Source organism: Triturus cristatus, chromosome 5_2 (genome assembly GCF_964204655.1).
Source record: "Triturus cristatus chromosome 5_2, aTriCri1.1, whole genome shotgun sequence".
Lineage (NCBI taxonomy): Eukaryota > Metazoa > Chordata > Amphibia > Caudata > Salamandridae > Triturus > Triturus cristatus.
The window spans coordinates 536161478-536187215 of NC_140588.1; positions in this window are offsets into that span (position 1 = coordinate 536161478).

Genomic DNA, 25738 nt, shown 5'->3' on the forward strand with positions numbered 1-25738 from the left:
ATCAGTCAGTAAGAACACTTAAAACACCCAACCATTAATGGCCATCCATGGTCCTAGGCAGTAATTACCCAAAATGGCCCCAGGCGGTAATTAGCATGTTGGGAACGGGAATGTTCTCTGCATGGTGTATAGTCGTGTTCCTCTGCCCTAAGTGCCCGACTGCGAATATCTAGAATCCTGGTTTTTGATTTTGTTTCTAGTCTTATGCTAATTTATAATGTGAGCGAAGGCCTAGGTCTGTCTTTAACATAAGTGAGGTCATGGACCTTTCCTTTGACCTGGAGGAACGCGCCCAGCATGCTCTCAGTTAGCGAACATTGGACTGCCATTCTTGTCAGTGGTCTAGCATGTAAAGTGGTGGTGGCAGCATACCATGATTTGTGAATTAGTAGTTGTAACGCAATCTTTTTATGTGTGTCACTTGCCCGTTTGTGTAAAATTACTCCTCGATGTGCTAACCCAGATCCAAGTATTAACTTCCCTTGTGTATGTTAAGTGTGTGTATGTGGCATGTGTCTTGTGTGCTACATGCACTGAGCTGAATTAATTAACCAGAGTAATGGAGGAATGGGGAGTCCATGTTGAAGGCCCTACTCTATTACTGTGCACAAAATGGAGGTGATATTTTCTTTAACACGGTGGAAGTGTTTTGGTGGCCTTCCTGAGGCTGGAGGAAGGAGACCCAGACATTAAAGTGTTGAAAGAGAAGACAAGGGTCCTTTAGAAATTTGGTTAGGTTTATTTGTGGAGAGAGGCTGCTCATTAGTCTTCCTATAGCATTGCTGTTTGGTGAAGGTGAGGGGTGCGATTACTGTCACTGTTGTTCAGGGTAGGAAGGCTTATTTATATAAAGTCTGTCTTTTGTCTCTTTCCTGATCACTGTGGCTGTTGATAGATAGGTGCAGAGAGCTCACACCACCTTTGTGGCTCTGTTGAGGGTACTGCAGACTGGAGACTAGCCTGCTGTGGACAGCATTACTCTACACAAAGGCTGTGTAACGAGCTCAGAGAGAACACTTGAAAGAAGAACCACCTCAAACTAGTTTGGAAAGTGCAGAAAGAAAATCAACATCCCCTGTCTGTTTTCAATGTATAAAAGTTGGAGTCACTGACAGACTTGTTCCAATTCCTGTACTCAGAGGACTGTTGTGTAACCAAAACTGGTGTCTGACTGGCATTCAACTTCCAGACTTCAGGGGACATCACCTGGAGTCTTGCCTGGAAGACAAAATTGTTCCTCTCAACTTAAATGGCTATAAGCCAACTTGACTACTGAGAGAGGAAAGGATCCTGCCAACCCTGCAGGATGTGTGACAGTTTAGGCAGAGCCAGAAGCAGTTTAGTTTCTGGTGGCATGCGGGTATGTCCGAGCAGGAAGGCTTAGGAGATCAATCTGTGTGCTCAAAGGATAGTGACAGCTGTTTCTCCAGACGAGCAGTTCCAGTTAGGAACCACCGCATCGACGAACTATGCCCATGGCAAACTGTATTTGGACTATACTGCAGCATCAACTAACTCTGCCCATGCAGACTATGGTGCTGCATCACCAAATGGTGTCCAAGTAGATTGTGCTGCTGCATAAAACTGTGCCTGTGGTGGACTTGCACCACTCCTGAGATGCACTGAAGCGGGCCTTGACCTTTGACCCCACAGGCCCTAATTCCCATCTCACCCTGAAGCAGGTTTGTCATCAGCCGGAGGCTTGTGTCCTCGCCGGCCCTCTGCATGCCTGCACACACTTACCTTTGGGAGACATGGACAACACAGGTTCGAAGAAAGAAAGTAAGAGTTGTTTTTGGTATTAGTTTAACAAACTTCTCAGAAGAGAATTTAAACAAATAAGAAAAAATCAAGCCCGACATAGATTATTTTGAAAACTTTATAAAAACTAGTCAAAGTTTGTTTAAGGATTAATAATCTGGAAAGGAAGATGGCAGATTGACGCCGCCGCTATGAGGTCGTTGCAGAGCTGCCCCTGGGATAATTATCGGTTCTAGGCATGTAGGCGATGGTAATGGCGATAGCGAAAATGCTTCAATAAGCGGAAAACACGAGTAACTAAAGAAGAAGCCTGTAGCTGTTAAAACTGCCAAAACCTAAAGAAAGAGACACTTTTTTCTACCTGCATCCAGTTCCCTTGCCTCGCTCCGCTCCTGATCTTCTCCCGCTATCCAAGGAAGAAGCCAACTGATTCGGCTGATCAGCGGGCTGGTGGACTTTGGTGAATTTTGGCCAACTTGGCTGGCTGCGTGCTACAGGACATCGCAGGACATCATATGACAGAACGAGATTTGGGATGTGGGGCAGGAACATGGGGAAGCCGCTTCTATACTCGAGGGATATTGTGGATCTGCTGGCTGATCGTGTTCTACTCCGGGTATTGTTGTTTGCCGCTGGATATCCCGGGCGTTCTTGCCGGCTTCTTGCTCAGGTGTACTGCGACTTGCTCGTTGGCCTGGCCTACTATAGCAAGCTACAGACAATGGGGCCACCGAAAGTGAACCTCTCAAAGGGAGGGCACGCTGGTGCCTGTGCCGCCGCAGTATTGGCTAGTGCAGGAGCTGCGGAAACCGCCATCGTGGGAGTAGAGACTGAGAGAGGAGAAAAAACTGGCTCAAAGCATTCTGCCTCATGGGCAGGTCGCCCTATCTTAAAAGTGTTACAATCTGGGAAAGCCTCCACTGTAATCAACCCGGGGGGACAACTACCTTTCCACCAGAAACTGATATGGTTAGTGCACTCATTGAGGCAGTGCTGCCACATGGGGGAGAAAAGACACAGAAGGGCACAAGTGTATCTATTTCTCCGGAAGAAATAGCAGCAATAGGTGATATAGTAGCCTCAAGGGAGAATCTGACTGTGCCTGCCCCACATCTTTTCATCTCAAACTCTGAGGTCTCTTACGTTAGTCAGCTGTCACAGCCTCCACAGCCTTCACAGAATCAGCTAGTGACAGCATCTTTCTCTGCTGACGGTAACTGTGAGGACCCTTAGAAATATGTAGAAACACCGAGGGTGAGGACTCCGGTGCTGCTAAAATTGGTATGGATAAAAAGACAGCTGTTCCGCAAAATCTTGGACATAGTATCAGCCCCATACTTGCTGGGGTAGCCGATATGCTAGAAATCAACTCTGGGATCAAAGAAGGCTTTCATGACATAGACACTGCCAGCAATGAATGGATAACAGTCAGCTGTGAAGAGCGCATTATAAAGCATAGCGAGGAGGGAACCCCGACGAACAAACATAATAAAGGGGTCAGAAACAGTACAAAAAGAAGGCTCTCCATAAACAATGTGATATCTCTATTAACTCAGCTAAAACTGTAGCAACCAGCAGCCCGCTTCGAAAGTGGGCTACAAAGAAGGGCGAAGTGAAGAGAATAATTTTGCGTCTCTCTGGCTCAGGCTCTGATTCGTTCTCTCAAACTACTCAGGCTCTTTTAGATCCTTCGGCAGTAGATAGGGGCAAGGCAACAACTGTATCAGTGCCGATATTAGGGATATTAGCAGTCAGAGACGATCTTTGATGCCCCCTTTTTTAACACCCTCACTGGCTACTATGGCAATACAAGGGGATCAAACGGATGTGCAGCCAGTTTCTAGTCAGCCATCTGAACAAATATCGCTGCTAGAAATACTCCAGGTACTACAGCGCAGAGAGCAGAAGCTCAGGATTACTATGATCAGGCTAGAGCTGATACCTCTGCTATTAGGCTTACTCCCTCAAAAGTTAAAAACCAGATAGCTTCTATTACTTCTGATATTATTGAGCTCCAGCAGAGGGTAGCTGATACTGAAGACCATATGAGCAGAACACTCAAACGTACAGACATACATGAAACTCAAATAAGATCTATGCAGCTGAAGGTCAAAGATCGGGAAAATCGACAACGACGCAAAAATGTGCGAGTGTTTGGGGTACAAAAAGGATCGGAAGGAGTGGACTGCCGAACATACATGGTTAATCTATTTCAGAAATCTTTTCCAGATCTGGCTGACTGGGACTGGGACAGCCAAATCCAACGGGCTCATAGACTACCATTGATTACTAATAAACCCCCTGGCCGCTTTCCTAGACCTATTTTAATCTATCTAAGTAATTTTTTATTACGGCAAGCGGTTTCCATTAAAGCCAGGTCTACTGCCCCAATACACATGGACTCTTTTTCAATGTTTGTTAGATCTGACTTCTGTAAGGACACTATGGATCCGCGCTGGAAACTTCGGCAACTTATTGAGCCCCTGAAGGCTGCTGGTGCGCAGGTGTATCTACAGGAGCATGGGCACTTAAAAATAATAAAAGATGGCTGTACTAAGCTAGCATTTACGGAGCAGGAGGCTCAGGAAGTTTTGAACTCTTGGCGAAAGGAGCCTGAGAAATAATCTGAAAGCTTTTGTGTACTTTTTGTTTTCCTCCGGTTTTGCTAACTGGAGATTGCTTATTTTATTTTGCTTCTCTTTTTCCTACATGCCTTTGAAAAATTATTGTTTTCCCTAATTGGGGGCACTCAGCATCTGAACTTCCTTAAATGCTGTCTTTTAGACAGTAATAAGGGCATGATTCCTTTCTTGAGACACGGGTTGGGTGAGAGGTGGGGGGTGGGGTTAGTTTGCTGCAGGGTAAAAGCAAGGGAGCTAAACATAATATTTCTTTTACTTGGGGGAGTGGTTTTTGGACACGCTTTAGGAAAATTTGTTCTAAATGAGGTATTTGTTGTCATATTATGGCAGTGATTAAATTTCTATGTTGGAATGTATCTGGGCTGGATGCTACTCGTAAACGCCAACTTGTACGCGAAGAGTTAAAGATGTATCGCCCTCATTTGGTCTTGGTAACTGAAACTCACATAGCGTACAAGGATCGGATATTGCTTAATCAACTTGGCTATAACACTGTCGCCTGCTCATCTCAAACGGTTTCAATAAGGGGTGTGGCTATACTAGCTAGTAAATTCTTGGATTCTAAAACTGATCGGGTAATGGTTGATGTCAGGGGAAGATGGGCTATTACTCAACTGGTGGTCCATGGTATTAAATATGTCTTAGTTTTGATTTATGGACCTAACACAGACAACCCATTGGTCTTTAACACGCTCATGTTAACTCTACTCAAATTCCAGGGAACTTTAATAGTCATGGGAGACTTCAACTGCGTTATGAATCAAACCCTAGAATCAACATCTTGGCGCCCTTCTTTAAGGATGTCGAAAGTACGGACCTCAATTTTGGAACTCGCACGGTTGATTGATATACAAGATGCCTGGCGAGTTTTGTATCCAGATTCCCCGGGGTTTACATTTTATTCTTGTCCACATAGGCAATATACAGGCTGAATATGGCATGGTTTAGTAATACATTCCTGAGCACAGCTAAGATGGAGGTTTGTCCTAGGATCACCTCAGACCACAATCCAATTTTCTTAATAATTCAGCCGACACCTGCTGTCAAGACAGGACGGCCTTTTTCTTTTCCACGTTATTTGTTATCTGATGATGAGTATACTTTGCACATGGGGAAACTCTTGGCTGAATTCCTGGATTTTAAAATTGGCACTGCATTTCCTCATATGATATGGGATTCCATGAAGGCATTCATTAGAGGCATTACTCAACAATTTATACTGTCTAAAAATAAAACTAAGGAGGCTTTTGTCAAAGCGGCTCTTATGACTTTAACTAGTCAAGAGCTTTCTCATGCACAATCTGTTAGAGGACAGGATGAGGATCAATTATCAATTTGTTTTAAACTAATAGAAGCGAAGGAGGAGGCATTAGGGATTATCAAGGAAAGAGCGGCAGCTGTTTTTAATAAATTTTGCTCTGAACAATATGAATACAGTGAACAAGTGGGCAGAGTACTAGCCTATAAAATTGCTGATAAAAGGTCTAAAAGTAAGATTACTGAGATTAAAGGAGCAGATAATGTTTTAAACACCGGAGCTCGGGTGATCTTGGAGCAATTGGTACTCTTTTATGAAGATCTTTATGCTCCTTCAAACCCAGTAGAACTAGAGGAGGTTTCTCGATACATAGGCAAAGCTCAAATATCATTGCTAACAGCTCAGGATGTCGCCCAATTGGAACGAGAGCTATCGGCTGAGGATATCTGGCTGGCTCTGGCTTCTCTCCCCTTGGGCAAGGCTGCAGGTGAACACCAGATTCCGATTGAATTCTACAAAGTTTAAAAAAATATCCTAACCCCATTCTTTGTCAAAGTGAGTCATGAAATAGGGGAATTAGGTGTGGTACTACCCTCTTGAGATAATACAAATATGTTTTTTTTTTCGTTTAAATTTCTTTTATTGATTTTACACAAGGAAAGAACACACAAGCCAGTGTGCTCAACAATCAGCGGGTTACAACCCGGTATATCGCTGTCATGTGTGTCAGGCATGAACGAATAAAGGAAAGAGCAACAGACCCCCTTGACCCACCTCCTCCTCATCAAAAGAAAACCACCCCGGTAAAATAAAGAAAAGAAAAGCACCTCAGTCCAGCGGCCAATCTCCCAGAGCTTGCTAAGTGACGGATGCAGTCTTAAAAGTCTAAGATATTTGGGACAGGTGAGCTCCGTAATTTCGGATGTCAATAGCGTGAGGAAGGGTGCCCAAAAATCGTGAAAGGAAGCCCCGGGGTTGGTCAAAGAAACAGAAATCTTCTCCATCCCTAGAATGGACCATAGTTTATGAAGCCAGCCTAAGTGTGTAGGAACTGTCATGGTACCCCAGTGCACCATAAGATTTTGGACTGCTGCACCCAGTGCCAGCGCTATCTGTTTGCCTCTCTTGGATGTGAGCGGGAACGTAATAGCGTTGGGGAGGCCTATGTTTTTTTTTTTTTAAGATGAATAAGCCACCAGCAGTTTGTGGATTGTACCATCCGATTTCACATATCAATGCTGATGCCAAATTGTTTGCAAAGATTTTGGCTAATCATCCACCTCCATTAATGGGGAAATTGGTTTAAGGGCAACAGCATGGCTTTATTAAGGGAAGAGATATATCAACCCAAATTAATACTGCTAGCATGGCATTCGATCTGGCTGAACAAATTAATGTTAAATTAGCATGATACTTTTGGACGCGGAGAAAGCGTTCCATCGAGTGGAATGGGACTATGTTTGGCCCACTCTTTCTGCAATGGGAGTTTCTGATCACTTTTTGATATGGGTAAAGGCGCTTTATCGCTCACCCCAGGCTAAACTAAGGTATGCAGGTCTACAATCTAGGGCATTTCGGATAAACAGGTGTACACGACAGGGGTACCCTCTGTTTCCCATTTTGTTTGCTCTATATCTTGAACCTTTTATTCGAGTACATGTGATGAATCAAGGCATTCGTCCATTATCTCATAGACCTAACAAACTAAAACTTAACACCTATGCGGATGATATCGCAATTTGTTTGATAGATCCAGCCCGGTCTTTAGAATTAATTACTCAAAAGGCTAATAGATTTGGTACCTTTTCTGGATACAAATTGAATATTGATAAGACTCAGATCTTACTGAATTATAAACCAGATATACCTATAATGGGACATTGTTCAGAAGCCACATATCTCGGCGTTTGTATTACTCCTCAGATCCAAAATATCATTAAATTAAATTATGACGCGCTGTTGATCGAGACTGCCAAGAAACTCAAGAACTGGCACAAGCTTCCTATTAGTGCTGTTGGACAATGCAATATTGTTAAAATGACAATTCTTCCTAAGTTTCTTTATTTATTTAGGTCCATTCCTTTGAAACTGCCAAATCTGATTTTTAAGAAACTAGACGAGATAACAGGCAGCTTCATCTGGGGTTACAGGTGTGCACGTCGGGCCATTAAGTTTTTAAAATGTCCATTTAACCAAGGCGGCCTTGAACTTCCTGATTTTAAATCGTACTATTGGGCCTCTCTTACGAGTAGATTTTGTCGCCTTCTTTCTAATAAAGACCAAGATTTTAGCCATAAACGTTTGTTAAACCAGGATAGTTGTAGTTTTTTTTACCGAATACATGATCCTAACTACTTTAAGAGGGTACGCTTTAAGACTCTGAGGGGCTTAGCTACCGTCTGGAGAGAAATAGCTACTACGTATTCTCTACCGACTTACTTTACCAAGCTTCCGCTGTGGGATAATCCGTCCTTTCCAGACATATTTCAGGATAGTATCGCTAAACAGTGGGCTAGCCTTGGGGGAGATAAACTAGTGGATCTCTATGATGGTGATAGCTTCCGTACTTTCCAAGATTTGAAAGGTTCTTTTTTTATACCACACCAGTATTATTATAATTATTTTCAATTTAGGGATTATTTTGTGAGAAAACAAGGGCTCAAGGCGGTGGAACCCCATCAACTATTGGCTTTTTTCATGAACCTTTTCAAGGAAAACTAATCTGCGCTGTGTATTGACTATTTAGTCAGGAAAGATTAGATCCTCTTTGTCTTTTAGCTGGAAAATGGAGTGTAACTCTTGCTGAGGAAATATCTGTTACCACCTTAGAGGCTGCACTCTCTACAGTAAAAGACGCAATATGGTCCATTTATTTAGGACTTCAACAATTTAAAACTATATGTATGTTATACTATACACCTGACAAGGTTATTAGAGGGGACAAACAACGACCCAGTATTTAAGTAACAGGACGAACGGTCCTACATGTGGGGAATATGGTGTTAATATTGCCCATATGTTTGCTATGTGCCCTATGTTAGTGGCCTTTTGGCGGGAGGTCATGTCTGTTTTAAGAAACCGGCTTGGATTAGATGTGGCCCTCACCAGCACAGCGATAATGATGGGTTACAGCGATAATTCTAATTGAGCGAAGGGGACATTAATAGCTATAGTGATAGTTACTGCTAGACTGGCTATAGTCCAGGCATGGATTTCTCCAAAGCCTTGTAATGTAATGGAGTGGTGGAGTATCTTTATTGAAATTTTTGAACGAGATAAAGCTTTGGCTAAGGTTAGAGGTCTTAAGGCACTACAGAAATTCAATGCTATCTGGCACGGTATGAATCAGGTTTGATGTATTCATATCATATCATTTGTCTTTATTTCGGTCACTAGGACCATAAAAGAATACAAAATAAGTACAATAAGAATAGTACACAATAAAATATACAAGCATAATTCAATTGATGATAGACGAGACACTATTAGACTAAAATCGTCACGATGATTCATTCAATTGAAATGACTTAAGACAATGCATACGGGTAATCCACATTGATGTTAAAAATTTTGCAACAGCAAATACAGTTGGGGCAGAAAGATCTGTTTTCAGTATTCTGAAAGCTGGGGCATGCTGTCTAAAACCCAAATTTCTGAGGAGAGGGCGAAGCCAATAATTCCTTACTCTTTGGTAGGCTGGGCAAAAAAATAAACATGCAAATCCGTCTCACGCGAATGTGCCCAAGCGGGACATTGGGCTGTGTGATGTAAATGTGCCCAAAGAACCGTGTGCGCCCTAAGGGGGAGAGTGCTGTAACGCCATTGCATATATAGCTTCCTTGTTAGTGGTGGGCCCATGTCGTCAAATATAAGCTCGAGATGGTATGAGTCTTTAAAACCCAGGAAATGACCAGTTTGAGACCCCTCCCGTGGACTCGTGATAGCAGCAAGTAAATTATACTCATAATAAGCCTTCGAGATGAATTTTCGTGAGACCCTGGGACATGCAGACGCTGGGTCGTACCACAATTCTGGTCTACCCAATGACTCGCAAGTATGCTTGATATATCTTAGCCATGGGATTTGTATATTTTTGGAAAGACGCAGAATCTCTAGCAACTCAGCTCTGTATTTGGAAAGATCCGGCGAAGACCATATTTTGCTCCAGAAAGTTTAGGGTTTAAGACCCAGCTCCTCTGCAATCGGTCTTAGGCCCAGATCCAATCTAAGTGGCAAAAGTGGGGTACTAGTTGGTAAAGCTGCCAATTGCCTGAGGAAGTTGTTCTCCGTTACCTGCAGCTTCTGCCCAGGCGTATGCCCCCATATTTCAGCTCCATAGGTCACTGCCCCTCTAGCCTGGATTTTATAAATTTGTAGGCGGGGGCCGAATGGCTTATAAGTCAATCCTTTGGTCATCCTGGCAATGCCACCCACCAGCTGAGTCAACTTCATGTTTGCCTTAGTTTTATGCGAATCCCACGTCATGGACTGGTTAATTACTACCCCCAGATATTCAAACGTGTAAACCCGCTCTAGTCTGGAGGACCCTATAGAGGGGGACGCACGCGTTGTGGAGGGCGGGTTGAAGATAATATACTTGGTTTTTGCGGCATTAATCTCCAATCCGCGGTCCACACAAAAACACGTGAACCTGTCCAGGACCCGTTGTAAGCCCATGGGGGATTTGGAAAGCAGCAGGGTATCGTCTGCGAACATAATAGCGGGGACCCTGCTGCCATCCAGCTTGGGGGCGTCAGTATTGCTCACCTCGTTAAGATGGTTTATAACCCCGTTGACAAAGAGGCAGAAAAGGGTCGATGCAAGGACACAGCCCTGTCTAACCCCCCTGTCAACGGGGAAGGTGTCCGAGAGAGTGCCTCCTCTTCCACATCTTACCCTGGCAAAGTTTCGCTGGTGTAATCTCTTCAAGACTGATAGGATGTCAGCGGGAACCTTGAGGTCCAACAAAACAGCCCATAATTTGTCCCTGGGCACTAGGTCGAAGGCGGCACGCAAATCCACGAAAACTGTGTATAAGCTGCCGCCCTCAATCAACACAGTCTTCCAATGTAAAAGATTCAAACTGAAGATTTGGTCGATAGTGGAAATACCTCTTCGGAACCCTGCTTGATATGGGCTCATAATCGCACTCTCTTCAATCCAATCCTGAAGGCGATTTAACATGAGTCTGCCAAAGATCTTCTGTGGCACGTCAATAAGGCTAATAGGTCTGTAGTTGGCTGGGAGCAGAGGGGAACCCTTTTAAAAAATTGGGACAATCTCTGCGCCCAGCCAAGTACCCGGCATAGCCATGCCTCCCAGGATGGCATTAAAGAGAATCATAAGGTAGGGCGCCCAAACATCCGGTTCTTGCTTAAATAAGACGCCTGGCATACCATCCAAGCCTGGTGCCTTTCCAGATGCCAGCCCAGCGACAGCTGCTCGTACCTCCTTTATTGTGAACAACTCCCCGTTCCCAATGGGACAAGACGGTTGGGTGGAGCTTACCCTGTCATCCTCCGGTGATTTGTAAAGGGACTGGAAGTGATCTTGCCATACCTTAGCTGAAATATTAGGTTGAATGGCGGAGGCCAGCTCCTCCGAACCTGTATTGACACAGCGCCAAAATTTGCACGAGTCCCCGCTGGCCAGGGAAGTAGTAAGTTTTACCCATTTTTCGTGCTCCCATTCTCTTTTAGCATTAGAAATCTAAGACTTATAAGCTGATCTCCTTGCCCTAATTTCCACGTTGCCCTTTCCTTCTTTGATTGAAATCATAAGATCGGTTTTTGCCTTACGGCAGGCACTGTTATACCAGAGGGGGCCGATGGTTTTTCCATTAAACCTATTTGGTTTGTTGGTTAAACATTCGGAGAGCGATTTGACAAGGTCATCGTGTATCTGCCCCAGTTGCATGTGTACATATAGCTTAGGTATCTTCCCGGGGTGGGAAACTATTTGCTTCCACTTCACTCTACGCCTATTGTTCTCAAGGACCAGGCTCTCCTCAGGAGACACCCTTTGTTTCCCCCTGGCCTCAGACCCAGGATGGTCATAAACTAGTTCAAGGGCATTATGATCACTATCATCCCTAACTGTTACCCAAAAGTCTCTAATATGCGACCATGAGGTTAGGGGAACCAGGACATAATCAAGTCGTGATTCTCTGCCCACTCTATTGAAGGTGCATCTAGAGGGGATGTCGGATTTAAACCTTCCATTGCAGGCCCGAAGGCCATATTTCAAGGTTAGGGAGGTGATTTGTAGGGCCAGAGGGGACCATGTTCTTGGGGCCGGAGCCTGCGAGGGCGGTATAGACCACAAGAGGTCCTCCTCCGAAGCCAGCCCTTCCAAAGTACCTGAGAGGGGCTCATAGTGGCAGTTGAAATCGCCTCCTATTAAAAAGGGAGTGCCCTCCGGAATTTCATTGAGGGCAAGCACAAGCTCCGCAATTGTAGGCGACTCCTGTGTGATGTTAACTGGCCTAGAATAGACGTTTATCAACAGGAGGCTTTGGGAGTTAGGCAATTCCAACAGTACAACTAGGATAACTTCCGTATTCGACGGGAGGATAGCAGCCCTGCATCCCAGGTCGGTAGCCACCCATATTGCAAGGCAACCTGAGGGGCGCCCTCTTCCCCCCCAGGTTGCATGTGTTGAGAATGTTGCAAAGCCCGTATAGGTAATATCTTCCCTTGCCCAGGTCTCTTGGAGCAGACATATATCTTTGTCTTCAATAAAGGAACTCCAGGTCGGGTTATTCAATTTATTAGCTAAGCCCGCGACATTCCAGGATAGGATCTTGAGGGGGGTAGAGTTACCTGGCGCGGATTGTGGGATTGGGTGCGGAACCAAAAAATAAGGTTATCCACTGGCTCTCCACAAATAGACCTCTCCCCGCGGGCATCTATAGTGAGGTCCTCATGGTGAGGAGGGTTCCGTGGCTAGGAAATACCAGAAAAACTATCCATGGAGACTGTGTACTGATTAATTTCAGGGACCCCCGCACAGTCTCCCATATATGCAGCTGGCCTTACAATGCCCTGGGGTCCTCTATCCAATCCCTTCCCCTCTCATTCATCTACCCGTCCATAACCATTGAACAGGATGAGGAAGGATGGGAATTAGTAGGCAGGAGAGGGGGTAGAAGGGGCCTAGGGGAAAGAAGGGAGCACCCCTCTATAGGTTTTCCTCGATTTGATTATCTCCCCACCCACAATAGGTTTAGTACTCTAGATATGGTGAATTGACCGAGAGTGCTGGGGGGAGGTAGTGACCTGAATCAAAATAAGATCAAAATATCTAATAAACACTCAGATATTCCTAAGGAGAATGATTATCTTGAGTACACTCAAGCTAACGAAGAAGGATGCCTAGGGATTATCAGTCCCCTACCCAACATGGCCATGGAGCGGGTTGCCCAAGAAAACAAGTCTGCTTCTAACCCATGGCCGGGGACGAACTTTGGTGCGGTTCCGCACCCAATCCCACAATCCGCGCCAGGTAACTCTACCCCCCTCAAGATCCTATCCTGGAATGTCGCGGGCTTAGCTAATAAATTGAATAACCCGACCTGGAGTTCCTTTATTGAAGACAAAGATATATGTCTGCTCCAAGAGACCTGGGCAAGGGAAGATATTACCTATACGGGCTTTGCAACATTCTCAACACATGCAACCTGGGGGGGAAGAGGGCGCCCCTCAGGTTGCCTTGCAATATGGGTGGCTACCGACCTGGGATGCAGGGCTGCTATCCTCCCGTCGAATACGGAAGTTATCCTAGTTGTACTGTTGGAATTGCCTAACTCCCAAAGCCTCCTGTTGATAAACGTCTATTCTAGGCCAGTTAACATCACACAGGAGTCGCCTACAATTGCGGAGCTTGTGCTTGCCCTCAATGAAATTCCGGAGGGCACTCCCTTTTTAATAGGAGGCGATTTCATCCCATGAGGCCCAGAATTTGCAGTACAAGATGGAATCGGCGGATTTGGTATGCGCCCGCCCGTAGTTTGCGCACTTCTTTTTCTTTTGGGAATTGCTCCCTCCCGTTCCCCCTGCCTTGACTGTGTAGATGGATGGTTTCTATCCAAGGTGGGGACCTTAGCGGTGGTACTTGCTTTAAAGGTAGCTTGGGCAGGGGGGATCCTGGATGGTGGGAAGGGTAGTATGCTGAGCTCTACAGGGGCAGGAATATCACAGTCTGCGATGGATGTGATCGAAGTAATAGACTCAGAGATGCCAGGTTCCCCCCCACATCAGTTGCAATACATTCTGGCACTTGTACTGGGGAGGTGACCTGTGCGAGGGGTCCCAGAGACGATCTCCTGACCCAATCAATTTCCTGTGAGATGAGCCTCTCTAAGGTGGTTATTTCATCGATCAGCAAAGAACCTGCCTTAGCGAAGTACATGTCCAAGTGCCGGTGGCCGTACCAGCGGCCAGCGCGGATTTCCTTCGGGTTTCTCTGGCAGTCATAATCTGGGCTACAAACCTCAGTTCAGTCACTGCCGAGCGATGCCAGACCAGAGGGATTGGCCCTGGCCCTACCACGCCCGTACTCGAACGGCCTCAAACGGCCCGCTCTTTGCCCGGTCTTCGCCCCGGCCTGCGCCCCGCTCGCGTCCCGCTCACGCGGGTGTTGGAGTATCTTAAATAATTGGGGGGAGGGGTCAGGAAGAGGACGCCAGGTGGAGAGGATGATGACCACGCTATGCTCCCTGGGCCTCGCAGTCCTGATTAGAGAAACCCCAAAGTCTGTAGCACACGACGGTGCGACGAAGGTCCTGCTGCTCCGCAACCTCGCAATCAGTGAACAAACACCAGCGGCAAAGACCAAAGCCTGCGAGCGGCACCCCATATACAGATATACACATACGTAGTTCTATGTCTTAGAGGAGGGTTTATGCTGACGTGACCGAGTCAGATGGAAGGCCATTCATTCATTATTCCTCTATTTACTTTCACTGTCTATTATTTATTGATCTCTCTCATTATCCTTTTTCCTTTTCTTATTTATTATTATCCCACTTGAAAATGAAATGTATACAAAAAAGGATGTAACAGGGTATTTTTTGTTTGTATCTCTTGTGTTTGACTCCTTTGCAAAACTAAAAAATGCCATTTATCTCACAAATCAATGCCTTTTTTCTTTCTGCAAACATCTTAATCTAACAGTATTTTTGTCTTGGGTTGTGAATCAAAGATTACCTGTGGAGAGGCATTAGATTCTGTGGCTATAGGGAATTTTCTTGATGTCATCTTTGCCAAAACCTTGAGAATACCAAATGTTAAAAATAAAAAATGGAAAGTCTGCACACCATTGATGGTAGCGAATTGTCTTTTGGTCCAGTGATTTGTAAAAACGGACAATTCAGGAATTTCACATGGAAGTGATCTAACTTGAGTTAATTAATGGACCCCAGTTCAAGGTCATTTTAGGAAATCCTAAAAAACTCTTCCGCATCCTATGTATAACTGGAAGGGGTGGAACCTCAATTCCTGAACTTCATCAAATTTATATTGACATTTTTGACGAAATCAAGGACAGTACTTTACCAATGAATAGATTATTTAATTGTAGAATAGATTGAGAACCTGGGGCTCAAATTCTGTGTAGTCAGAGTTACATGCTTACAGAAAAAGAAAACGGGCATCTAACACAGTATCTTGATAAAAGGGTAGAAATAAAGTTTAATCGACCTTCTTGAATACCCAGCCTCCTACCTGTTATTTTTTGTTCCCTAAAGAGGGGGAAGCTTAGATCATGCGTCGGTTACTGGACACTGAATCAAATCACAGTTAAGAACAGGTATCCTCTGCCTCTAATTTCCAAATTTTTAGATCCGGCAAAACTGGATCTGCGGGGCACATATCATCCTGTGTGCTCTGAGAAGGTTACGGGTGAAAGACGGCTTTCCAAACAAGATTCGTATCACCTCAGCTGGAAGAAGAGGACCCCAGAACTCCTGAATATTGCTGCATTTCAAGAAGTGCACTAATGTTGAATGTCAATGGTGGAATATGTTGCTAGCAATATATATGACTTGCTAAAGTGTAGTAATGGTCTAAATACCATTTGGGCACAACAACTATGATGAAACATCTAATTAAAATGTTGCCACCCTGAAATCCCTCATGAAATCCCTCAGGTAAACAGCTATGTCTCAAGTGGGATACAGTGCCGTTAAAAGTGGGGGGAGGGCGCACCTAACTTTGAGTTATACTACATATTAGCACAAGCACACTATGCTTAATACTGGTTCCCCTCTTCATCTTTCTTGGCACAATTAGCAATTGAACAGGACATTATATATTCACACCTCCACACCATGATGTTGACACACCTGAGTAAAAGGCACCCTATACAGATTTGTCACAGTGGACAACACAAGGTGAGTAGCAAGAGGATTAATGCTGTACTTGCTAGCAATGCCATGCTAGGATAGCGCAACAATTACTTTCACTCTAGAAACCAAAGCAAAACCCAGTCTGCTGCAATATCACCCTAGGACTCTAGAAGATGGCATTCCAGCCCAATACTACATACAATACCAGAGAACACACAGAGGGCACAATTAGATACCTTTCTCCATTCCTGATTGTGGGCCATTATTCAGGCTATGCTCACAATGTTCTCTGATGAACCTTCTACATTTGATGCTTTGATACTTACTTTTGATACTCGTGATTGTATGATCATCACCCACAATAGGCAGCACCTATTGTCTCAACTTTTACTTTTCCATACATAATGAGATGATGTGGTGCAGTAGCTAGTAGAGGTAAATTGAACGATGAACTGAGTGTGGGGATTACTGATGAGCAATGGGTATTTTACTGCATAAAGAAGTATCATACAACAACAGGCTCCTTCACTACAAATTTCTGCATTAGGTTCTACAACTCACCTAGGAGCATAGAGTAAAAGTGGCAGAGCCATGATTTAACAAGCCAGTGATCTAACACTGGAAAAAAACAGGATGTTTAAACTTAGACTGGCACTGCTGAGGTGTAGCCAACAACCTGTTTATGGTGTTTAGCACTATCTCTTACGACGGGGTAGCTGATTCAACAAATTCCACTGATAGTGCCTTTGTTTTACGTAAAAGAACATCAGCAAATACATGGTGAAAACTCTGTTGGCTAAGAGGAGGGTAGCCATAGGCATGGGACGAAGCCCTCTTCCCAAACACCAAGACTGGATGCAAGATTTGTATACTGTAATGATAGAGCTGGAGATATGCCTCTTGCCTGCCACAATTCACAGCTCCTATGGCTGTAGGAGGGCCTACACATATGTATTTACTTAACAAAGATTCATTGCAAACAAGCATTAACAATGTATGAAGGCCTTCTACCTAGAAGTGCCAAAATCCCCCATACCAAGTACTTGACAACAATCATTGAGGGGTGTATCTATTCACCCTTGATGGTGACTTGTGCGGTAAGCAACAATTCGAGTGTGCCCTTAGATCTGCTGCATGGAGAACAGGTAGTAAGGCAGCCAGAAAGGGACTCATGTAAACAGGCAAAATGTCATCACTCACACTGCAAAGACATCCAACAGCTGAAGTGAGTTGAGTAACAGCCCTATGCAGTAGGCTGATGTGGACTGGAGCACACTATGAATGCCAGTTAAACAGCCCAATAGATAAAGAAGTTGGACCCAAAACTTCTCTCTGTATGTATACATGTATGTATATTTTAGATATATTGTTTTCTGAATCCATGAGGCTGTTGAGACAGCTAAATCGATCACTTGGCTACACCTAAATGTGACAATTGAGCACATGTAATTTGTAAATCTGCATAAAGCTGCAAGGCTTACCATAGTAATGAACAGACCTGTTTTTGAGGCACTAAACCTCTATCATGCAACACACAAATCATGTCCATGTTATCATATAGCAAGACATGTTGTGTGTAACAGTATCTAAACCCAATAAAATCCATGTTGTTAGATATTGCTAAATTAAGTATAATCAATTTATTCTGCATCATTAGATGGTATAAACTACAAATGGTGTCCAGCATGTGAAATCCACATGCTGGGGCAGATAAACAAGAATAACAAGATTTTACCATTCAAACAAATTACTACATCACTTAAAGCCCCTAGAAGCATTTGTCAAGTTGATTAAACCACATTTCATTTGATAAAGATAAAGGCGAAAACAAAGTTACAGCTGCTCCCTTCTGTATGTGTGGATAAAATATGTCAACTAGCAGAATCACTAGTGATGGAAAATTAAGTAGCACAGGCATTTCAGATGGTCTGTGAGTGGCAAGAACAACAAAAGAAATAATAGTTTTATTAAGAACAATTAATACATCCTTAATTCATAATCTATGATATAATTTTACAAAGCTCAATTCAATATTTAGTATGCTTGCTTCTAACTGTATTAGGACAGTGAAACTTACTTTTCACAATAACATCAACTCCCTGCTGGATATAGCGCATTACCATCAATAGTTGGTGTGAGAAATTGGGTTGTTGGTTGATGGGGCGAAACCTTACTCAATCAACAGACACAATCCTTGTCAGGGTGAACCACAAAAGTCACTAAATTAACCTGTAATGTCAAGTCCTATGCCCACGCTTCCGTATAGAATGAAAGTTCATCAAACGTAGGTGAGTAGAGGGAGGCAAGTAATGTCTCTTATCGTCTTTTCTTTGTCTTTATTCAAGAAAACGGCAAAAACAACAATTGATGGACAGAATGCAGAACAATGTCATACATTCACCCCAGTACAGAGATCTGGGCCTAAATCCATCGTTTTTTTGCTCACCATGCCATTCCAGTTTGAACCCAGCCATATGCAAATCAGTCTTGACCCTGTGCCTCATGGGAACAGTCCAGCCCGAACTGCCAAGCCAGGTCCTCCCTGGACTGGAAACAAGCATCCTAGGACCGGTTTCGGGGTTTCACCCCTCTTCAGCCAGGATAGCTTGATTCCAGTGGCATGGAGAGCACGGGACTCACGTCTGAGCATACCCGTCTCACTCGGGGTGACAAATGAAAAAACAACAATTGATGGACAGAATGCAGAACAATGTCATACATTCACCCCAGTACAGAGATCTGGGCCTAAATCCATCATTTTTTTGCTCACCATGCCATTCCAGTTTGAACCCAGCCATATGCAAATCAGTCTTGACCCTGTGCCTCATGGGAACAGTCCAGCCCGAACTGCCAAGCCAGGTCCTCCCTAGACTGGAAACAAGCATCCTAGGACCGGTTTCGGGGTTTCACCCCTCTTCAGCCAGGATAGCTTGATTCCAGTGGCATGGAGAGCACGGGACTCACGTCTGAGCATACCCGTCCCACTCGGGGTGACAAATGCAAAAACAACAATTGATGGACAGAATGCAGAACAATGTCATACATTCACCCCAGTACAGAGATCTGGGCCTAAATCCATAGTTTTTTTGCTCACCATGCCATTCCAGTTTGAACCCAGCCATATGCAAATCAGTCTTGACCCTGTGCCTCATGGGAACAGTCCAGCCCGAACTGCCAAGCCAGGTCCTCCCTGGACTGGAAACAAGCATCCTAGGACCGGTTTCGGGGTTTTACCCCTCTTCAGCCAGGATAGCTTGATTCCAGTGGCATGGAGAGCACGGGACTCACGTCTGAGCATACCCGTCCAACTCGGGGTGACAAATGCAAAAACAACAATTGATGGACAGAATGCAGAACAATGTCATACATTCACCCCAGTACAGAGATCTGGGCCTAAATCCATCGTTTTTTTGCTCACCATGCCATTCCAGTTTGAACCCAGCCATATGCAAATCAGTCTTGACCCTGTGCCTCATGGGAACAGTCCAGCCCGAACTGCCAAGCCAGGTCCTCCCTGGACTGGAAACAAGCATCCTAGGACTGGTTTCGGGGTTTCACCCCTCTTCAGCCAGGATAGCTTGATTCCAGTGGCATGGAGAGCACGGAACTCACGTCTGAGCATACCCGTCCCACTCGGGGTGACAAATGCAAAAACAACAATTGATGGACAGAATGCAGAACAATGTCATACATTCACCCCAGTACAGAGATCTGGGCCTAAATCCATCGTTTTTTTGCTCACCATGCCATTCTAGTTTGAACCCAGCCATATGCAAATCAGTCTTGACCCTGTGCCTCATGGGAACAGTCCAGCCCAAACTGCCAAGCCAGGTCCTCCCTGGACTGGAAACAAGCATCCTAGGACCGGTTTCGGGGTTTCACCCCTCTTCAGCCAGGATAGCTTGATTCCAGTGGCATGGAGAGCACGGGACTCACGTCTGAGCATACCCGTCCCACTCGGGGTGACAAATGCAAAAATAACAATTGATGGACAGAATGCAGAACAATGTCATACATTCACCCCAGTACAGAGATCTGGGCCTAAATCCATCGTTTTTTTGCTCACCATGCCATTTGAACCCAGCCATATGCAAATCAGTCTTGACCCTGTGCCTCATGGGAACAGTCCAGCCCGAACTGCCAAGCCAGGTCCTCCCTGGACTGGAAACAAGCATCCTAGGACCGGTTTCGGGGTTTCACCTCTCTTCAGCCAGGATAGCTTGATTCCAGTGGCATGGAGAGCACGGGACTCACGTCTGAGCATACCCGTCCCACTCGGGGTGACAAATGCAAAAACAACAATTGATGGACAGAATGCAGAACAATGTCATACATTCACCCCAGTACAGAGATCTGGGCCTAAATCCATCGTTTTTTTGCTCACCATGCCATTCCAGTTTGAACCCAGCCATATGCAAATCAGTCTTGACCCTGTGCCTCATGGGAACAGTCCAGCCCGAACTGCCAAGCCAGGTCCTCCCTGGACTGGTAACAAGCATCCTAGGACCGGTTTCGGGGTTTCACCCCTCTTCAGCCAGGATAGCTTGAGGCCAGAAACCGGTCCTAGGAAGCTTGTTTCCGGTCCAGGGAAGGCATGCCTTGGCAGTTAGGGCTGGACTGTTCCCATGAGGCACAGGGTCAGACTGATTTGCATATGGCCATGTCTGAACTGGGGTGGCAGAGTGGGCTAAAGAACAGTGATGGATCAAACCCAGATCTGTTGACTGGGTGTGAGTGTTTGATTGGTTCTGACGCACCGTCCATCACCACCCCCTTTTGTACCGCTTTGTTTGCCATAAGTTGGCAGGGTATGCTCAGACGTGAGTCCCTTGCTCACTTTGCCACTGGATTCAAGCAAGCCTGGCTGAAGACGGCTGAAATGCCAGAAACCGGTCCTAGGAAGCTTGTTTCCGGTCCAGGGAAGGCATGGCTTGGCAGTTAGGGCTGGACTGTTCCCATGAGGCACAGGGTCAGACTGATTTGCATATGGCCATGTCTGAACTGGGGTGGCAGAGTGGGCTAAAGAACGGTGATGGATCAAACCCAGATCTGTTGACTGGGTGTGAGTGTTTGATTGGTTCTGACGCACCGTCCATCACCACCCCCTTTTGTACCGCTTTGTTTGCCATAAGTTGGCAGGGTATGCTCAGACGTGAGTCCCTTGCTCAGTTTGCCACTGGATTCAAGCAAGCCTGGCTGAAGACGGCTGAAATGCCAGAAACCGGTCCTAGGAAGCTTGTTTCCGGTCCAGGGAAGGCATGGCTTGGCAGTTAGGGCTGGACTGTTCCCATGAGGCACAGGGTCAGACTGATTTGCATATGGCCATGTCTGAACTGGGGTGGCAGAGTGGGCTAAAGAACGGTGATGGATCAAACCCAGATCTGTTGACTGGGTGTGAGTGTTTGATTGGTTCTGACGCACCGTCCATCACCACCCCCTTTTGTACCGCTTTATTCAAGAAAACAACACAAAGTCCAGCCAACACGTGTTTTGTCGTTAGGGAATTAACCCTTGACGTCTTCAGGGCTGGAAATTACACAAAACGGGGCTCATATCATTATTAATGTAATACCTTCACACGAGCAGGAATGGTAAACACAAATCCCACATTGACCAGAGGTGTGACATTAACACCTCTTAGTCTGAAAACATTTGGACAAATTGATAAAAGGTGAAAAGTAATCACCTTTTAGTGGGAACCCTAAAACATACACCATTAAAATTGAGAAAGACTGTGACTCAATATCACACAGTAAGGTAACTTCTATGTTGCAACCATTGTGAAGAGGATACACAAGAGTGTGTATTCATAAGTGAGGTGTAAAATGTGTACTAAGAGTGAAGGCAAGAGTGCATCCCGTATGTCAATAAATTCATAATAATAAGAGTTTGTGATAATTTAGTGCTAATCCGTGAAATGTGCAAGGATTAAAAAATAATAAGACACGTCTGAACAACACACAATGGCACGGCCTACCTGCAACGTTTTGGATAAGGAATTCAACACCTAAAATTTTAATATAAAAGTATCATAGTAAATAAAAAGCTAAAGTGATATCTGCAGAAAAGACATCCAATGTATTCAAATCATACACTAATAGCTGAATCTCACCTTACTGCGGGTTATAATTCCGACCCGGCTGGTCGTTAAGGGAGGTGCAGAGGATTCTGAAAGGCAACAGATGACTACCCAGTCGGGGAGATCAGGACACAAGACCCGTAGAGGCAAAAGAGCAGGGCAAAGAGGACTGCAAGAAGAAACTGAGATCGGGAAACAAGAGAAACATGTAAACAGTGCAGAAAGGGGTGTGGAGGTAATCAATCTTTTTCTCTCACTAATGACATGATCTCCCTTTTGGAGAAAGGTTGAAGCTACAACCCCAAGGAAGAGGCTGACATGTGTGGTTGTAAAATTGATATTTTTTAATTTGTGAGAGGCCTTAAGTTGAAATAATCCTTCAGGAATAACCCCGTTCCCAATAAAAGCAATACAAACATCCCAACAGTTTTTTTATCAGATGTATTGAGTATACAAGATGTGGATGATACACATTTGCTTTTATCCCTCACAGACACTGAACAGACACCACAGCATATGGAGAGACTCTTAGAATAACTGAATGTGAGTACAGATCACATAATAACCAGTGGTTTGAAGAACAAATCCAAATGGACGCCCATTCTTCTGGACGGTAACTCCATTGACACTTTTTACAAAACCGTCTTGGATGACCTGGACACATTTAACGACAGGAGAGACAATAAAAAAACTAGGCACCATGACAATCTTGTAAAAGGAGAACGTACAACCCTAAAAATACTAACCACAGACAATGAAATCATAATCAGAGAGGCAGACAAAGGGGCAATGTTGTTATCATGAATAGAATAGACTACAATCAAGCGATCATGACACAGATTTTCACGTGTCTTTACACTCTGCCCAAAGTCCATAAACATTTACCTTTTCCCCCAGGTAGACTAATAGTCTCGGAGATAGGGGAACCACTGAAAGACTTCCTGAGTATGTGGATCTTTTTCTTGGACCTCTTGTCCAGAATCTCCCTTCTTACATCAGGAATACCAAGCATATTTTGAGTATTCTAACAGACCTGAACTGGGAAAAAGGCATGATACTTGCTACATTGGATGTAGTGTCCTTATACATGAGTTTCAAACCAGATTTTTGATTAAGAGCAGTACAACGTCATCTACACAAAAGATCAGCAACCCGGTGGCAGCATACTAATATGCTCATAACTATGATGGAACTAATTCTTGACAATAATGTTTTCATTTTTGAAAAAACAATGGTACAGGCAGAGATTGGGTTTTGCTATGGGCTCGAAGTGTTCACCATCTTTTGCGAACCTTTGGGCAGCCTAGAGGAAGAGTGGATTTGGGGCCGGAAAGGTAGCCAATTCAATGACTCCATTATATTTTGAGGTTGGTATATTGATGACTGCCTATTACTCTGGTTTGGCACCCGGGACAAATTAGAATAGTTCTGTGCTTATCTTAACACTAACACCTATGTGATCAAATTCACACAACAAGTCAGTGATGTTAACATCAAATTTTTAGATGTTGAGTTATACATCAAATACAATTCACTACACTGTCGCTTTTTCGTAAAGACACTGCATGCAACGCAATCCTACATGCCACCAGTGCACATCCTCCACACCAGCTATCCCGTATGGGGTATTCACGAGGGCCAGAAGAAATCGTAGCAGTGAGGAGGATTTTGAGGTCTGTCTGTCAGAAATGAAATCCAGATTTAAGAATAGGGGATATACATCGCTTGATCTTGTTTAAGCGGAAAACAGAATAAAAAAAATAAGACGAGAAGACACACTGAGAACAGGGAACATACAATAGAACAGAAGCAACCGTTGAGACTTATTACGGATTTTAATGATCTAAGAGGGGGTGCTAGAGGGTGCACGACAAAATGGCCGAACCCTAGCGTTGCTCTGCCCGGCCGGGCCGGGCTCAAATCCGACTAATATCTGCCCCAGAAACTCCACGCTCGTCTTCCAAAACCGCACTGGGGGCGAGGTGCGACCGTTCTGCGGTGCCGAGTGCCGCTGTGAAGACCTTTGCTGCTGTTGAAGTCCGGAACGGGGTGAAATACGCTGCCCGTCACGTGTCTGCAAAATGGCGCCCGCAGCGTTTCCCCTCATCTGAGTGCCGTTGCAGTGGCTGGAGTCCGCTGCCGTGTCTGGTTTCCGCAGCCTGGGAAGCGGTGAGATTTGGCCTGCGGGGATATCGGCTGGACTGTCCCCTTTTGTCAGGAGGCTGTGATCCGGTGTATGGCTATACGGGAGTAGGCGCTGCTGATGACTCCCTGGTATCCTGAGGTCCCTCCTGTCTCCAAGTACGGTCCGTAGGCTCCGCACGGCTGGTGGTGATGAGTGGGGTGCGGCGCCTGGCGGGGCCCGTGACTGCGAAGGCGGGTGGGCCCGGTGTCGGTGCTGGGCCCGGTGTCGGTGCTGGGCCCTGTGTGCTGCTTCTGGTGTCGGTGGGCCGACGAGGCCTGGGGGATTAGTGATTATGCACAGTGGGACCATTTAGCGGTGGAGTCGGTGTGATTTGCGGCCTGTTGTGGTTGCACAGATCGTCTGGACGCACAGAGGCGCTGTTTCCACTGCATGAGGCTCAGAGGCGTTGTGAGTGTGGCATCTTTCTCCCGCTGGTGATCTGATATAGTGTGTGCTGGCATCCTATCTTGCTTCCTTCTGCTGGAGTTGGGCATCACCTTTCATTTAACTCACGCACCTGTTGAGACTTGCTGCCTGTGCTGAGGTCCGGATCTAGGAGTAGGGGTGCCCTCTGATCCTGCTGTCTCGAGCTTTTGCTTATACGCTTGTTCTTATCAGTGCAGGCGTAGGGTCTTCTAGTTATAGTAATACCGACCTATCGAAAGACTCCCTGTGACATCCATACACTGTACTGCACTTCGGCTTTACGTGACGCTGCATGGTAAATATAGTCAGCATGGGGAGGACTGACAAATCGCAATCCCACCTCACGTTTGAGGCGAGGAAGACATCCAAATCCACGCAAAAAGCTGCCTTGGACTCGGAGGCGGATGCCCTAGGTGATAATCCTCCTACACTGAAGTCACCATGCTGGCGATGCAGCGCAGCCTTCAAGCTACACAGGGCACCATGGAGGCCGTGAATCATCGCCTAGATCACCTCTCTGCGTAACTTGAAAAACAAAATGTTCACGTGGGGGTGGTGAAACAGCGAGTTTCAGCTACAGAGGATGGGGTAGGTGAAGTTGCTGGCAAAACGCTTAACCTGGAGAAGGTACTGTCCCTTATCCAAGCTAAAAAATAGGATTTAGAGGAGCGGTCCCGGCGCAATAACATCTGCCTGACGGGGCTGCAGGAATCCACCAATGTGGGGAGAATGGAGCAATACATGGAGACCCTCATTAAGGAAATTTTTGGAACTAAGCATCTATCCCATCTGTTTGTTGTCGAGCGTGCACATCGCTCGCTCCCAGCACGACCGCCTCCTGGAGCTACTCCTCGTCCTGTCATAGTTAGAGTTTTAAACTATAGGGATCGTGACATTATTTCACGGCTTGCTAGAGACAAAGGGACCATTGAGTATCAGGGCAATACCTTGTCATTCTTTCCAGACTTTACTGCTGCAGTACAATCTGCTAGGAGGGAGTTTAGCGCTGTTAAGAAACTTCTACAGTCAGAAAATGTACCCT